General features: G+C 47.2%; 1 long non-coding RNA gene across 1 annotated transcript; it reads right to left on the bottom strand.

The window, feature by feature from the left end:
• Positions 1-4,371: 4,371 nt before the first annotated feature.
• On the bottom strand, positions 4,372-12,432 carry LOC146336522 (uncharacterized). The gene is made up of 3 exons (XR_014785648.1): positions 12,266-12,432; positions 10,896-11,172; positions 4,372-5,077 (listed from the first exon to the last, which is right to left on the bottom strand). It is a non-coding gene; the product is annotated as an uncharacterized LOC146336522 (long non-coding RNA).
• Between the last annotated feature and the right edge of the window lie 4,089 nt (positions 12,433-16,521).

The following is a 16,521-nucleotide window of genomic DNA, read 5'->3' as shown; positions in this document are numbered from 1 at the left end:
TTAACCTTTAAAACCCCAAACCAGGTTTAGGGGCCAGGTTACCTGAAGGAATGTCTCCTCCCACATTTACCCAGACATTAAGATCATGTCTGAGGCCCTCTTTCAAATGCCCCGTTAAATGAGGCGAGGGGGCTACAAGAGAAAGGGCCTTTTCAGCAGTGGCACCCCATTTCTCAAAAGCTCTCCCTAGAGAGGCTGGTCTGGGGCCTATGTTATGGCGCCTGCTTTCTGGCACCAGGTGAAGCCCTTTTCGTTCTCCCAGGCATTTTAAGAACTGTGTTTAGTGCTTTTAGTACTCTATTCTGGTGCTGGTTATAATTTGTGTGTGTGATGCTGTAATGGTTTTATTCTTTGCGGATTTTATTTTGTGCTGGTTTTTGTTTTGTTTTTATGTTTGTACTGTCTATTTTTAATGTATTGTACGCTGCCCTGAGAACGTTGGTTAGCGGGCAGTTTAAAAGTATATTAAATGAAACCCCCTCTAGGCAGATACAAATGTGCGCTCTCTCTCTCTCTCTGTGCCCTATTGCAGCCTTCCCCAAGCGGGCGCCCCCCAGATGTGTTGGACAACTCCCAGCATCCCCCAGCCAGGGGATGCTGGGAGTTGTCGTCCAACACATCTGGAGGGCGCGGGGTTGGGGAAGGCTGCCCCTTGCATGCTCTCCATGAGATTCAGTCCCAAGGAGCTGGATGGGAGATCCAGATGTGCTCGTCTCGCAGCCAAGAAGACGTCGCATCCCCCAGTGAAGGCGGCTGTGCGCGCGCGCGCGCGTTTGCGGTGGCTCTCACCCCGCTGGAGGAGGGGGGAAAGGGCTTGTGATCTTTTCAAGAGCGAGCCAAGTAACGCGTGGCTCTCAGCTTGATTTTTAAAAAAGATGCGGAGGGAGGAGGGAAGTGTTTACTAACGAGCGTTGCAGAAAAGGAAAAGAAGACAAAGCCGCGAGCCTTCGCTGGGAGGATCGGGTCTGCTCTGGGGACGGAGGGAGGGAGGCGACGCGCTCGGAACAGCCCCGGCCCGCCGGCCCGCCGCTGGCTTTCCGCGCACAGCCTCCTCGCTTGCGCAGCGCCGGAGAGCCGCGGTCGCTGGCTGCGGGGGCGGGAGCGGTGGGCACGTTCGCGGGGGATGTCGCTACTTCAGCGGGACGTGGGGCGGGGGGAGGAGGACGGCCAGGGGATCCAAAACAAGACCCTTTCCGGGGCCGCGAGGGCCCCAGTGATCTGGCGCTTGTCTCTGGTGGGGCTTCGACCTGCCCCTCGATTTGCCGAGGGGTCCGCGAGGCGCAGAGGCCGTTTCCTAATGGGGTGGCGGCGCGCCCGCGCCCCCCTTGCGCCTTTCTCTCTCGGGGTGCGGGGCAGGGTCTAATCGGTGGGGAAGAGCTCTTCGCCTTCCGCCCCTGCCTCCTGGCCAAGGTCACTGAAGGACGATGGCCTCGACTCCTAAGAGAAACACACACACACACACACACACACACGGTTTATTAATTTGGTGACCGTTTTGTGAGAGTGGCTGTCTGATTTAGCCTGGGGAAGTGATGAAATATAATGTTAAATTGACTTTCAGCCCTTCCTTCCTTCCTTCCTTCCTTTCTCTCTTTCTTTCCTAGAGTACAACTAACAGTGCAACCTCATATACTAATGTCTACTCAGAAGGAAGCCCCATTGAGTTCAATAACACTTACTGCCAGGTAAGCGTGTATAGGGTTGCACTGTTAGAGGGCTGATTTGCAGAAAATATGGGGCGTTTGAGAGGTGTTTGTACTCTGACGGAGCAGGCGTTTTGCGCTCTAAAACATTATTAGACGCAGGATTTCACTATGCCTATGAAGTAGAACTTGTATATTTAAAAAAGGAGACTCTTCTTGGTCCTCAGAAATATGAGAGTCCCTATAATCCCCCCCCCCCACACACACACACCTTCTTAATCCCCCCTCCAGCTTGGTTGCCAACATTTTTAGGATGCATGTATGTCTTACTTCTGTTTGATTGTGGCTTTCCCATTTGTATGGAGATGAAGCTCTTTGCATACCTTTGCATTATTAATTTTCTAGGGGGTATAGGTCTCTTCCTCTTTTTTTTGTAATGCAATTAAAAAGAAACCAATTTAACTTCTCTTCTTCACACCCCCTCCACTTTATTTTTCCCTCACAAGGCCATTTTTTGTCCTCCTGCAGAACTGCAGGGTGGTATATAAAATATTACAAACCGCTTAATTGAAATGCGCAACACGCGACCAGTGACTCCATTAGTGGAATTAATTTGAATAGATAGCACTAAACACAGGGTGGAAAAAAGAGAGAGAGATCCGGCAGGGAACATTTCACACACATGTATATCTACATAGGAATGGGCCCACAAAATACTTGGGGATTGAAATAAACTTTTGATGTGTGTAAAAATATAAATACATTTTACATATGTAAAAATACAAATTGCATGCTGCAGTTACAGTGCAAAGGCGGGGGCGGGGTAACAGTTGCACCTAGTTAATATGGAAACAAGGTGTTACTTGAACTGCTTTTAAAGACAACTGTTACAGAAGGAAGGAAGGAAAAAGAAAGAAAGAAGAGAAAGAAAAAGGAAGGGAAGAGAAAAAAGGAAAGAGAAAGAAAGGGTGAGGGATGGTGACATTCAGGGTATTTTAAAATGCCCTTGGATCAGCTGGAATAACATCCTAATCCCAGCTGGACTCCGGTAAAGCTGCAATCTTGGTGGGTTTTTGAAAGGATATTTCTGTCCATATGGTGTGTATTGCAGCCTCCTGGATTAATCTAGCCCTCTGACCCTGTTTCATTCCTGTTTCACTGACAAATTAGCCCCTTTAAATGAATGAGAACTATTATGTTCTTTTAGCAAAGCCCCAAAAGCTGCATTTGTGTCTTTTAAAGTTGCTTGGTTTCTTTTTCTGAAACTTCCTAGTTTGAATGCACTTTCCAGTCTGTTTTTAAAGGGCTTGTTGTTTCCCTTGGCTTGTTGTTTTCAATAATGATGGATTCAAAAAGGCCAGGATCCAAAGAACTGGGTGTCTTAATTTCCCATTTCCAAATTGGCTTTTAGTTCATAACATCCCATCCTGCATGTTTAAAACCATTTTGAAAAGGAGGGGAGTTTCAGGAGCAGTTTGTGATATGGAGTGTAAGCCCGGCTATATGCAGAAAGAAACGTCCAAAAACATAACTTCATGCACAAACTTGAGGGTGCATCTATAGTCACTCTTGGGATGTGGTGCAGGAGATGTAAAAACACCCCCTGTTCAATCAACACAAGAATTACAGCCATAGATTATATTTGGTCTCAGAGTGTTTTAGATAAATGAAGGCATTTGGAGGCAGGAGATATCTGCCAAAGGAATAATGAAAAATGAGCCAAAATCCTAACGTTGCAACATTCCCTTCTTGTGTACTAGTTAATATACAAATAAAAAAACAAGAAAGCAAACTTTGGCAATTTCTAGACCAGCTTTTCCCAACCTCCAGATGTATTGGACTACAACTCCATAATCCCAACCAGCAGTGCTGGCTGGGGATGATGGGTCTTCTGTGCCAATTGTCCGTATTAGGGTGACATAAAATTGCAATTTGGAGTGTGCAGTTACTATCAGGTTTTGAAAAGTGACTTGGCTTTGCGTGTGTGTAAATTGGAGGCAAGTTAGTTCTTCTACACAGCTCAGGTGTCACAAATGGCTCATGTAGATAAGTCTGGACAGGTATGCTAGTAAAATTTGGGGGCAGAACTAGCAGCCTTTGCAGAATTATTTGGAAGGCTACTATATTTCAAATGCTGGGTAAGATCTTGGCATTTTCAATTAATAATACAGGTAGATTTGATTGTCAGGGAGTTCTAATTTGTATAGGCATTGGCTGCAACAAAACACAGTAGGTATGCCCACACCACAGATCTAAACTGATTTAATCTCCATTCACTCTCCCTAGGATACTCTGGAACCTGTACTTCTGTGAAAGGGGCTAGAGGTCTTTGGGGGAGAATTTCTCAGTACCCTTATCAAACTACAAATCCCAGGATTCTTTGTGAGAAGCCATGAAATTAAAACTGGTATAAACCATACTAGGCTTGCAGTGTAGATGGTCTTAAGTATGCATAGCTCTGTACTAGATTATGGCCTCTGTGTATTAAATGTGTTTGAAGAGAATGTCTAAAATGTCAAGATTCAGAGAAATTTTGCACATTTAATCTTAGAAACATGCAGGCCAGGTGTCAGCCTATTTCAGCTGGCTAAAGGGCAGCAAAATGCACAAAACCCTTTCACTGTGGACCTTGTTGATAGAATCAATAACTTTCTGAGATGTAAACAACCCCATTATGCTTAAGATTTATGATATTTTGGCAAAAAAACCCAAATCCTTTAATATTCTTATATTCTCATCTCATCAGTAACGTTTATATTTTAAAGAGCAAAGAAAAAACTTTAAAACATTGTGCCAGATGTAATGAAATGGTTGTTTCATAGTTGTACTTTTGTTGTCATTAAAAATAAAAACAAATTGATGATCTGTTTCCTTTACTTATTGTCTGCATAACCTACAGAATCACAAAACTCTTTACAGTTAACAGTTTTTCCTACTGGGCACACTTAGAATTTCTTTCTTTCTTTCTTTCTTTCTTTCTCCCATCCCATCCCATCCCATCCCATCCCATCCCATCCCATCCCATCCACAAAAGAAGAGCCATCCTGGATCAGACCAAGGGGCTTTTTTCTTCTGGAGTCTTTCTGGGTTTACAATGGGCTTCTTTACATGGTGATTTGAAATTGAAAACTTCCCTACCGAGGCATGCTCTATATGTTCAATGAAACAGTGCCATCTAGTGGCTAAATTATAGCACTACAGCATCATTTCACACTGCCGATATGGCACCATTAAGGTTTATTGCAACTTATCTCCAATCTTTTTGAAAGCGGGATAAAGGGGGGGAAAGTGCCTGGAGGTTGACAACAACATGTAAAGGATCTGCAAAGGTCCATGAGTGACCAATCACGATCGTGTAATAAATTGCTTGTTTGGAGGAGCTCCAAGAGTCCATCTACTCCAGCACTCTGTTCACACAGTGGCCAACCAGTTGCCTGTGGGAAACCCAGAAGCAGAACATGAGAGCAATAGCAGCCTCTGCATTATTCTATCCTATCCGGGATTCCTCAATGGGTTCCTTGCAAACCTATCAGGGTTTCATCCACTGACCAGTGATAGTGGATCAGCAGACAGTTGGCCCATCACTACTGCGCTTTCAGGGCATGTTCTACTAGGTTACATGTTTGGCCCATTTGGGACAGTGGTGACACCCAGCAAGCCTGGCTATTCCCTAGTGTGCAGCTGACGCCATATCCCAGAATCATTTGGGGTTCCATGGCAAACATGCAGGCATACTAGCTGAGGTGTAAAGGCAGAAAGTTTGACATTGCATGCTCTGAATCAACACCTGTGCATTGAGAACACTGAATCTGTAGGAACCTCTGAAACAGACTGGCAGCCTTGAAACAAAAACTGTCTCAGAGTTTAAAAAAAAGAAAAGCAACGTTTTTTGCTCCAGCCAATGGTTGGAGCCAGGCTGCTTTTCCCTCTGCTGGAAGGGAGAAAATTTAACCTCCCTGTAGTACTGGTCCTCTAACTGGTAGTTGTCTGCTAACCAAGGAGAGGACTTGAGAATCAGAGGCATAAATTCCCTGAGATAATAGGATTATACCCAGAAGTCTCCCTCTTAACCCTACTGTTATTGCACGAACACAATTCCAACGTCAACATGTAATTCACTCCTCTTGCCTCCTCTTATGTAATGATTTGACCATTGGCACACCAGTAGTAACAATGACACTCAAGAGTATTTACCCCAGCCTTCCCCAACCGGGTGCCCTCCAGATGTTTGGGACATTCAGCAAAACATCTGGAGGCCAGCATGGCCAATGGGTAGGAATGCTACAAAAATTTATGGAGGGCACCAGGTTGGGAAAGGCTGCGCTGCCCAGTAGCGATGCTAGTCAACATACGAAGCTTCTTTACACCAAGGTGAGACTGCTGACCCTCTAACTGCGTATTCAGATTGGCAGTGTCTCTCCAGAGTCTCAGCTAAAGATAGTTTCCAGCTCTGTACCCCAAATCTTTGAACTCTGGATGATGGGGATTGAGCCTGGGGCCAGCTCCAGGTTTTGGAGGGCCCTTGGGGGCACACTCAATGGGCCCCCTTCTCCAAGTCTACCTTCTCACCACCATTGTCACCGGCTGCTTTTGGGACCTTCTCCTGTTTTTCATCATTGCCACCACTTGCTTGCTTGACAGGCAGGGAGCCAGTGAGCAAGGAGGCAGCAGCATCTCCTGCTCCTCCTCCTCACCACCACGGTTGCCTGGGCCTAAATAAGAGGCAGATGAACAAGCAGGTTGCAATGGAGAACAAGAGGAGCAAGTCTAGGGGGCTCTTGTCCATGGGCCCCTGCTGGGATGTGGGCCCTTGGCAGATGCCCAACCATGCCTACCCTTGACACCGGCCCTGCCGCCACCACAAAAACCTGTGGCAGCAGCTGTTGTTCCTCACAATGCCATGAAAGTTGTGGACCTTTGTTGTTGAAAACAAAGATGGGGATTGACTGGAGCAGATAGGACTTTTTAAAAAAAAGGATGCAGGTCCAGGAAGGCAGGAGCAAGGCTCTAGCAACTGCCCAAGGCAGTTGCCTCCTGTTGCTGGACCTGTACAGAGTTCCTTCTGGTCCAAAGCAGAGCCTCTCCCACTGACCCCAGTGGATGGACAGGAGTATATGGAAGAAGACACCAGTGAGCAAGCAGGCCGTGGCATCTTCTGCTTCTTCCTTCCCTTTGTCCCTTCATGCCACCATTGTCTGCACCACAGCAAGAGGCAGGTGAACATATAGATCACAGTGGTGAAAGGGAGGAGCAAGTCCAGGGGGCTCTGGTCAGTGGGCCCATTTTGGGTGCTCCACCTTGCCTACCCTTGATGATGGCCTTACCTGGGACCTTGTCTGGAGCTGTGTACAGCTCCCCCATGTGCTGAACCACAGAACTGCGGGTGGAACCCTTCTTGGTGAAGGACCTTCAGGCCCTTGATTGACTCCGCCCACTTGGGCTGGCCATTGGATCCTCCTCAACAGGAAGGAGGATAAGAGGGCTTCTTTTTCCACCTGGGCCTTGGTTGAGCCACAAGGCCTTCCTGAGCTCTGGTGTGTTTCTGTATCTTGGTTGTGGTTTGGTCCTGACTTCTGACTTGCTTTGCGACCTTGCTTCCTGGTTTGTCCTTTGGTTGTGACTTACTCTTCAGCTGGGCTGGCCCAAGACATTTTGCTGCCTGTGGCAAAGAACAAGATGGTGTCCCCTCTCATCCTATGTACAAAAGCCAGTTGGGCTGGCAGTTGAATCTTTCTTCAACACTGGGGATGGGACAGTGTCCTCTACTGCACCTGAAGGCGGCAAGCTATCTTAGGGGGTGCAGAGCACACAGGTCTCTCCTCCAACACCTTGCTGCCATCTCCTAGCATCTACCACCTGAGGCAACCACCTCACCCTGCCTAATGGTAGGGCCGGCCGTGCTCTTCGGCCTTGTCTCCTGGCTTGTCCCATGGTTTTCTGGCTCACCTCAGACTGCTGCCCTGCAACCCAGGTATATTGTATACAAAGGATGTGTTCTGCTACCGAGCTATGGAGGCCAAGACTTGAGTTGGGAAGTAGAGGAAACAAAAGTCTACATTTTTGTTTGGGGCTCTTCTTTCCTCTCTTTGTCCCCCCCTTTTGGCATAAATTTAAGCCTCACTTGTTTACCCCTCCAGATATGTTAATTAAAGTGTGTGATCTTGTGCCATATTAGAAGATACCAAGAAGGAGAAGCAAAATGAGCGTTTTGGCCTCATTGCAGCATTAATTAAAAATGTGAGATAGAAATCATCGTCTCCAAAGGCCGTGCTTTCCACCCCCGCCACCTTGATGATTCTCAGAATCAAAGAGGGTCACGATTCTTCTTTTGTTGTTCTTCTTGTTTAATACCATCTTCATCTTAGCCAGCTGGAGCTTGCCAAGAAAGACACATGTGTGAAGAAGAACCTCTCCTGAGAGGGGTGTGTTTTTTTCTGTCCCAAATGACTTCTTAGAAAGAAAAGAGCTTGTGGAGCCTGGGAACTCTCTTCCTTTGCTGGAGAAGCTGGAAAGGGACCAAAGTGATCGCAAGCAGAGATAATTGCAGGGAGCGGAGGGCAAGGATGAGGCTTAAGCGGGGGCAGGGGAGGAGCGTTGTGAGCGGAGCAAAAAGCAAAAGATGAGGCTTTGGGGAATGGAGATGCAGTGGTACTTGGCTGGGGAAGTCACAAAGCTGCGTGACATGCTTTCCTCAAGGATCTTGCCAAAGACTCCTTGGACAATGCAGCAGCCGCTGATTCTTCTAAAGGAGAATGGCTTGGCTTGCCTGTCTTTTTTTCTGGGTCATGTACCCCTGGGTGCAACCGCCAGATAGCCAACCCTTTTTGAGTAGCACATCTTAACTAGTGATGAGTGACGCCTCCCTGTGTACACCCGTTGCTAGCCTTGCTTAGTAACAGGGATAAGATGCAGGAATGCACGTACCACTGCAGAGATGAGCTGCTTCAGTACAGCTAGCTGGGCAATTTTCTGTGGCCTACTTCCCCCCCACCACCCAAAAATGACTCTTTGTGTCCTCCATCATATGTGGATAGCAGTGGCGCGAGTGCGTTCCTTTATTTTAATTTTTTTGGCCTGATACATGCACATAACAGAGACACAAGGGACCAATTCCTGGGTGTCTACAGGATTCCTTGATTTTGCATCACTTTCTAGGAAACTGTCTTAAGAACATAGGAAGAGCCCTGCTGGATCAGACCAAGGGTCCATCTATTCCAGCATTCTGTTTACACAGTGGCCAACCAGCTGCCCACAGGGAAACCCACAAGCAGAACCTGAGTGCAACAGCACCCTCCTGTCCATGTTCCCCAGCAACCACTGTACATAGGCATACTGCCTCTGATCTTGGAGGTAGCACAGAACCATCAGGGCTAGTAGCCACTGATTGCCTTCTCTTCCAGGAATTTGTCTAACCCCCTTTTAAAGCCGTCCAAATTGGTGGCCGTCATCATGCCTTGCGGTAGCGAATTCCATAGTTTGACTCTGCGCTATGTGAAGAAGTCCTTCCTTTTGCTGGCCCTGAATCTCCCACCAATCAACTTCATGGGATGCCTTATACTGGGTTGGACTATTTGTCCCTCTAGCTCAGCAGAGGCTACCTGATCCTGTTACCTGGAGATGCCAGGGATCAAGCCTGGGATGTTCTGCATGCAAAGCAGGTGCTCAACCACTAAGCTGTGGCTATCTCTCCTAATACGATAAGAAGCTGCCTTTTAGCAGGTCAGACTATTTGTCGGTCTAGCTCGGTACTGTCTGCTCTGGCTGACAGCTCCAAGATCTGAGGCAGAGAGGGGTCTATCTCATTCCCTGGTGCATGATCCTTTGCACTGGAGATGCCAGTGATTGAAACTGGGACCTTTCTCGTGCAAAGTATGCGTTCTGCTGCTGAGCTATGGTCCCTCGATATCCTGGGCTGGGGCTAGGGGTGGCTTGTTGTTTTGTGCAGGTGGGGCAGTGCCAAACTGGATTGGGCCCCATGAGGTTACAGTAGGAAAGGGAGAGTAAGAGAAAGAGTAAAAGGCAGTGCAAAAGTGTGTGTGTGTGTGTAAAAGAGAGATCACCCCTTGGTTTGCACAATGATCTTGAAGTTATTTGCCTTAGGCTGCCATCTTATGCAAGTTTAGACAGAAAAAGGTCCTACACCTCCCAGCATTCCCCAGCTACCCATGCTGGCTGGGGAATGCTGCGAACTGTAGGACCATTTCTGTTTAAACATGCATAGGATTATGCCCTTAGTTTCTCTTCTCTGTGCCATTGTGGGTTGTTGCTGGAACAGAAAAAAGTGGGCTGAAAGGAGTATTTCTGCGTTGCTGTGTGGATCTCCCTTCTCCAATCCTCTGCTTTACAGGCATGATCTCAAAGTTAATTTGCCTCAGTTTCCCTTTCCTGTACAATGGGTTGTTGTGGATAACTGTTGGATCTGCCTGCCATTAGTTGCCGTGCCTTCTGCCCCACCAGTCTCAATGGGCACCAGCTAGCCGCCGCCGCCGATGATGATGATAATGATAATAATAATGCTGTATCCTACAGGGTGGTTGTTGGGATTAGGTTTAAATCTTACAAACTGCTGTGCTTATGCAGCAATTCATTTTATCAGACCATTCGCCAGATGTGATCTCAAAGTTAATTCGCCTCAGTTTCCCTTTCCTGTACAATGGGCTGCTGTTGTGGATAACTGGGATCTCTTGGCTCAGCCTACTGTGACCCTTTTGCTCTGCCTACCACGAGTTGCCCTGCCCTCTGTCCCACTAGTCTTAGTGGGCACCAGCCGCTACTGCCTGGCACACATGTTTGTCTATCATGTGAAGACCACAACAAGACGTGGCAGTTTGCATTCACTACCAGTACTAGTCACCCCACAGAAAGAGAATTTCCGCATCATCTTCCATTGATCCAAGCACAACCTTTCAAAGACAGACAGAGTCAGATTTTGCCTTGGCAAGATGCAATCCTGCATATTACTTATTTGTTGCTTTTAAAAAAATCCCATCTTCCCCTCCCGCCCCCAGCTGAGCTGGCATACATATTTTTCCCTTGCTGATGAACAACAACCCTGTGAGGTGGGTGACTGGCCCAAGGTCACCCGCTGACATTCGTCATGGCTCTGTGGATGATTTAAACTTGGGTCTCACTGCCCTAGTTGAGATCGTATAACCATTCACCCCACCCTGAGAATACTCTGTGCCAGGAAGGGAGGGGGGAAATCCACATTTTGATCAGCGATGCAAAAGGAGCGTCCTTGTACATACTTACCCTTTGTAATTTATTCTGCTTCCAAGATCTGTGTGTTTGAAGCGTTTGGAATGTTGGCTCAGAAGACGGGCAAAGACAGGAGGACGTCTCCAGAGATAGCGGGCCGCAGAGGCAGAAGTCAGAGTTCAGGCCTCACAGCTGGAATTAGCTAATATCCACTGCTGCTTTCTACTGAATTAGATCAATGCCATGCCTTGCTCAGTCCTTTGGCTTTCCGAGAGCTCAGGGGGGCTGGCCTTTCCTAGCCAAGAGCTGAGATCTTGTTGAACCTGAGATCCTGTTTTAACCAAAGATGCCAGAGATGGAACTTGGGACTTTCTGCATGCAAGGCATATGCTCGAAGCTTTCCCCATCCCCTCTGTGTGCCTCTTGCCCTAAAACCGACTGCAATGCATGCTGACCAGACTATCAATTTTTCTTCTGCAGTTGTCAATATAGGCACCGTTAGGATTGAAGGAGCAAGATGCCGCTTTCCGGGGTGTGAAGAATTCGGCCACACTGAAAGGGCCCTTGCATGGCTTTGGGAGCCCTGCTCTTCAGAGCCTTTACCATGACAGTTAATCCAGCCCTAATCACGGTGCATAGAATCAGATGACTCCTTTGGGCAGTTTAAATCTCCCCACTGTAGAACTGTAAAAGGGATTGCTTCTACCACCCCCCACCCCACCCTGGTCCTCCCGGATGCAGCAGCTGTGCAAATCTCGTGTTTAAACATGACCTTGTGCATAATTTTTGTGCTTTTTTTGTTTTTTGACGTGGCCCTGACAGATCACTGGCAACGCTGTTCTCTCCGCAAATTAAAAAGAAGCCCCTGAAGCAAATGTTTTCTGGGCATTTCATTTCCCAAACTTCACAAGCCTTCCCTGGTATGAAATTAGGCGGCTGAGTTGCATAAAAATGATGTCTTAATAGGAGATAGGCAGTAGCTGTTGGCAGAGGTTGTCAGGCAGAGATCCAGGGGGCAAGCAGGCTGCAGCATCTGCTGCTCCTCCTTCTCACTGCCGCCGTTGTCTGGGCCAGAGTGAGAGGCAGGTGAACAAGCAGCTTGCAATGGTGAAGAGGAGGAGCAACTCCAGGGGGCTCTGGTCAATGGGCCCCTGCTGAGGTGTGGGCCCTTGGCAGGTGCCCAACCATGCCTACCCTTGACGCCAGCTTTGATAGCTGGCTGTGGGATAATGGGAATTGTGTCCAACACCTCTGGAAGGCACCAGGTGGGAAGACTGACCTAGTCTGGCCCTCTGCTCAATCCAGAGCTCGAACCCCCCCCCCCCGCCCTGCTGATGGCTCTCCAGACTTTGCTTGAAGCAAAGAAAAGAAGAGCCCAGCCAAAGCCCTCTAGGTAACTGGCTCCATCTCCAAACTGCTCTTACCATCAAGGTGTTTCTCCTGATGTTTCCATAAAATCGACCTTCCTGTAACTTAAGCCCGTTAAGTTAATCTTCTGGAAGAGCAGAGAACAAGTATTTGCCCCAAGAACATAAGAGGAGCCATGCTGGATCAAGCCAAAAGCCTGTCCTCAGTAATATATTTCCTCTGTGCAGGTTGCTGTTTAAGCTGCCCTGCTGGCTTTTTTTTCTACCTTGATGTCATGGGCCATAGCTCAGTGGTTGTCCACATGCTTTGCACTTTTGGACTAAGGTCACAGGTTCGATCCTCAGTGTCTCCAGGTAGGGCTGGAAAACTCCTTCCTGAAACCCTGGAGAGCTGCTGTCAGTCAGTGTCGACAATTCTGGGCTAGAAGGACCAAAGGTCTGACTCAGTAGAAGGCAGCTTCCTAAGTTCCTAATGGATAGAAACCAGTGCGGGACATTTCAGCCTCCCAGGACACTCTATCAATGGCCTTAAGGTGGCTGTTTTTGATCAAAGGAATTTCAAAGACAGTTACCAACTTGAAATTGCTGAAGAGCAAGTCATCAAGAGATTCAGCTCTACTGCTAGAGGTTTGAATACGCACAAAGGTGGTTTGTTGTTGTTGTTGTTTTAAATCACACAAATGTTTATTGGCTCACCATTGCAGCGATGTCTGTGTTATCATCCAACAAAGTTTTGTGAATGGAAACCAAAGGAGTTTGACAGTTGCCGTGCTGTAGGGAGAGGCATTAGCTCAGTGACAGCGCAACTGCTTTGCATGCCGAAGGTCCCAGGTTTGATCCCCGTCATCTCCAGGTAGGGTTGGAAAAGCCCTGAAACCCTGGAGAGCTGCTGTCAGTCAGTGTCGACAATTATGGGCTAGAAGGACCAAAGGTCTGACTCAATGAAAGGCAGTTTCTGAGGTTCTTAGGTTTAATCCCTGGCAGCTCCCTTTAAAGGGATCTTTTATGGATCTCTGCTGGAGATCCATAACACTCTGATAATACTAGACCCCAGTGGGGTCCTCCCATGAAGCTGATTGGTGGGAGATTCAGGAGAGAGAAAAGGAAGCGCCTCTTCACACAGCGCAGAGTTAAACTATGGAATGTGCTACCACAGGATGTAGTGATGGCCACCAATTTGGATGGCTTTCAAAGGGGGGCTGGACTAATTCACGGAGGATATTGCTATCAGTGGCTACTAGTCCTGATGGCTATATGCTACCTCTAGTATCAGAGTTAGCTTGCCTATGTACAGCAGTTGCTGGGAACATGGGTGGGAGGCTGCTGTTGCACTCATGTCCTGCTTGTGGGCTCCCCGCAGGCTTCTTTCTTTCCTTCCTTCCTTCCTTCCTTCCTTCCTTCCATTTATATTTATATTTTTATACTGCCCAACAGCTCAGGCTCCCTGGGGAGCTCACAGCAATTAAAACCATAAAATACAACACAATAAAACATAACATAAAACTTAAAAGTTTAAAAGTAACATGTAAAACCAAAGTAAAACCCAACTGCACTTACTACCCAGGGAAACCCTAGGTGAAAAGGTGCATTTTTAGGAGGCATTTGAAAGATGCCACATTTTCTGCCTCCCGAAATGCATGAGGGAGGGTTTTCCAGAGGATGGGGGCCGCTACAGAGAAGACCCACCATCGGGGCATTTCACGGTGACATTCTGTTCGTTTTGGAATGACTAGCAAGGCTTCCTTGTTGGCCACTGTGGGAACAGAATGCTGGACCAGACCAGCAGGGCTCTTCTGATGTTCTTATGCTATCAATGGCTACTCATCCTGATGGCTCTGCACTACCTCCAATATCAGGGGCAGTGAGCCTCTGTACACCAGTTGCTGCGGAACATGGGCGGGAGGGTGCTGTTGCGCTCATGTCCTGCTTGTGGGTTCCTGGTCGACAGCTGGTTGGCCACTGCATGAAAAGAATGCTGGACTAGATGGACCCTTGGTCTGATCCAGCAGGGCTCTTCTCATGTTCTTATCCACTCCTGGTCAGAGTGGATAAGAACAATATTGTGCCAAGGAACAAATATAAGGCAGCTGGCTATGCCCCATCTTCTGGCCCTCTCTACATTCATGAGTTTCACTGCCTGTGCCTTTGACACAGGAAGGGAAATCATTTCTCTAAGTTGTTGCGTTGCTGCGACTGTTGGAGCTACACAGAGCCCAGTAGTCGCTGCACTGTGATCCACCTGGGCTCAGTTGGCAGCACGTCCGCTTCTCCTATGACATCTTTCCCCTGTAATTTGGCATCTGATCACCCTGGAGCTCTGCCAAGCCTTTTCCCTTCACCTGTTTCTTTTCCTTAAAAACAACCGCCACCGATTCAATGTATCTTGGCTGATTCCACCATTCAGGAAATGGAGGGGTAGGCATGGATGCACACGTGTGCCTGCATGCGCAAAGAGAAGGTTATTGGAAAAGAACAACATTAAAATAAATTGACCCTTTAATCTAGAGGTCATCACGCTGCTCCCTGGATGAAAAATCGCACCAGCGTAGTTAGACCAGCAAACCGCAGTGCGTGTCAAAGGTTGGCCAGATTTATGGTTTTTAATATTTGCACTATTGATTGTGAGGTTGTCTCAGGGGTTGTTGCAACAAGCACAATTACTGCTCTTTGGACAGAGGTGGTGATTTTGAAGATTTTTGTGTGTGAAAAATGGACATTAACTGGGAGTAAGAGGTTTAAAAGCGTTCATAAACCTGGCTCCGCTGGGTGTGCAGTTTCCGCCTCCTCTTCTGTAATCTTTTGCTTCCCCCCCACACCTTTATCTTTCTCTCTCTCTGGTTCATGAAGTTTTAACCTTTGATCATAGCCAGGAACACCCACTTGAGTACATTCCTCCCTGTTTCCTGCTCACCCGCTGACACATCCCCAACCTGTCCTGATAATGTTGTGTTTCTCTTGAATGGAATGCATCAAAGTACTGGAGTTTAAAGGTGACCATGGTGGGTGGAGTTTAAAGGTGACCATGGACTGGAGAACATCAAATCATGGGGTGAATGGATCGATGGTATGGTGGCCATGTGTCCTATTTCACAAAACACAGTGCTCTATTTGAAGGGCTCTCTTGTCCAAGTGTGGTTTAAAGATAACCCTAAGAAAGCAGAGCAGCAGGGGCCTTGAAGTGGACCATCAACACTTACCACATGGACAGCAGAATGAACAAGCCCATGAGTCAACTGGTCACAGTCTCTCCCACTATGGGGAGTGGTATTACTATTTGCCTTATAGCCATGATGTCTAAGTCTGCATTAATATCTATAATTAGTATATGGAATTTAATGCCAATCCATGCCCTCTTTCAGTGTGTGTGTGTATGTGTGTGTGTGTGTGTGTGTGTGATGCATTTCCTACTAAGAACATAAGAATTGGTGGCCATCACTACATCTTGTAGTAGCAAATTCTATAGTTAAACTATGCGCTGCATTTTTTTGACAATGCGTAAGTGGCTGCCCTAGTCAATGTGGGGTGGTCAATATTATCATTTGTTTGTTTATTTATTAGAAACATGTATCTACTCCCCCCCCCAAATTGGAAGTGGCCAACAACAAGGAATTAAAGCAATAATAAACCACTAAAAAGGAAGCAAATTACAACAAAAGCAAATGATACAAAAGCAGTGATCATAAAACTGCAGGGGCAGTAACAGAAATTTCTAAGCAGCATTCAGCTCATTGGCAGTCCTCTCCTCCTCCATAAATTTATCTAATCCAACTGTAGACTCAATCCTACTGGATTTACAATTATGTTTTCCTGTGCTCAACTGTCTATGGACCAGTTCACTCCTGACAGCTTCCTGGGTGAAAGCTGAAATGAATGTGAGTCCAAATAAAAAATTTCAATCAAGTTCTTTGAGCCTGAAGTTGTAAAAGTTAAAAATTACATTTTCCTAATTCTAATTCCCCCCTCCCCCCTCCAAACCTTTCAGGCAACCATGGTGGCCATTAGATATTTTGCGATCCTGATCCTTCATTTCTTCAAGAGTGAGCCAGATGGAGTCACCTTCTTTCTCCACTCTGCAAGGGAGCCCATGAGACACTAAAGGAAGGCCTGGTGGGGACTACTCAAGCAGGAGCTGTCTCGGGGTGCGAAGCAAGTCAGGGACTTCAGGACCAAGGAGAGCTCCAGTGGAAAGCATATATTGTCCTGAAAAACCAAAGCTCAGCTGATATCTCCAAGGAGAACTTGATGACTTCCTGAGCCTCACCTCTCAAGTAAAGTTTGGAAAACCCTTAGCTCAGTAGTAGAGCATCAGGGGG

The sequence above is a fragment of the Heloderma suspectum genome, chromosome 12, assembly GCF_057233095.1.
Source record: "Heloderma suspectum isolate Gila_16-S chromosome 12, 16-S_ref, whole genome shotgun sequence".
NCBI lineage: Eukaryota > Metazoa > Chordata > Lepidosauria > Squamata > Helodermatidae > Heloderma > Heloderma suspectum.
Note: the sequence above shows the minus strand (reverse complement) of the source record. Positions and strands in the feature narration are given on the sequence as shown.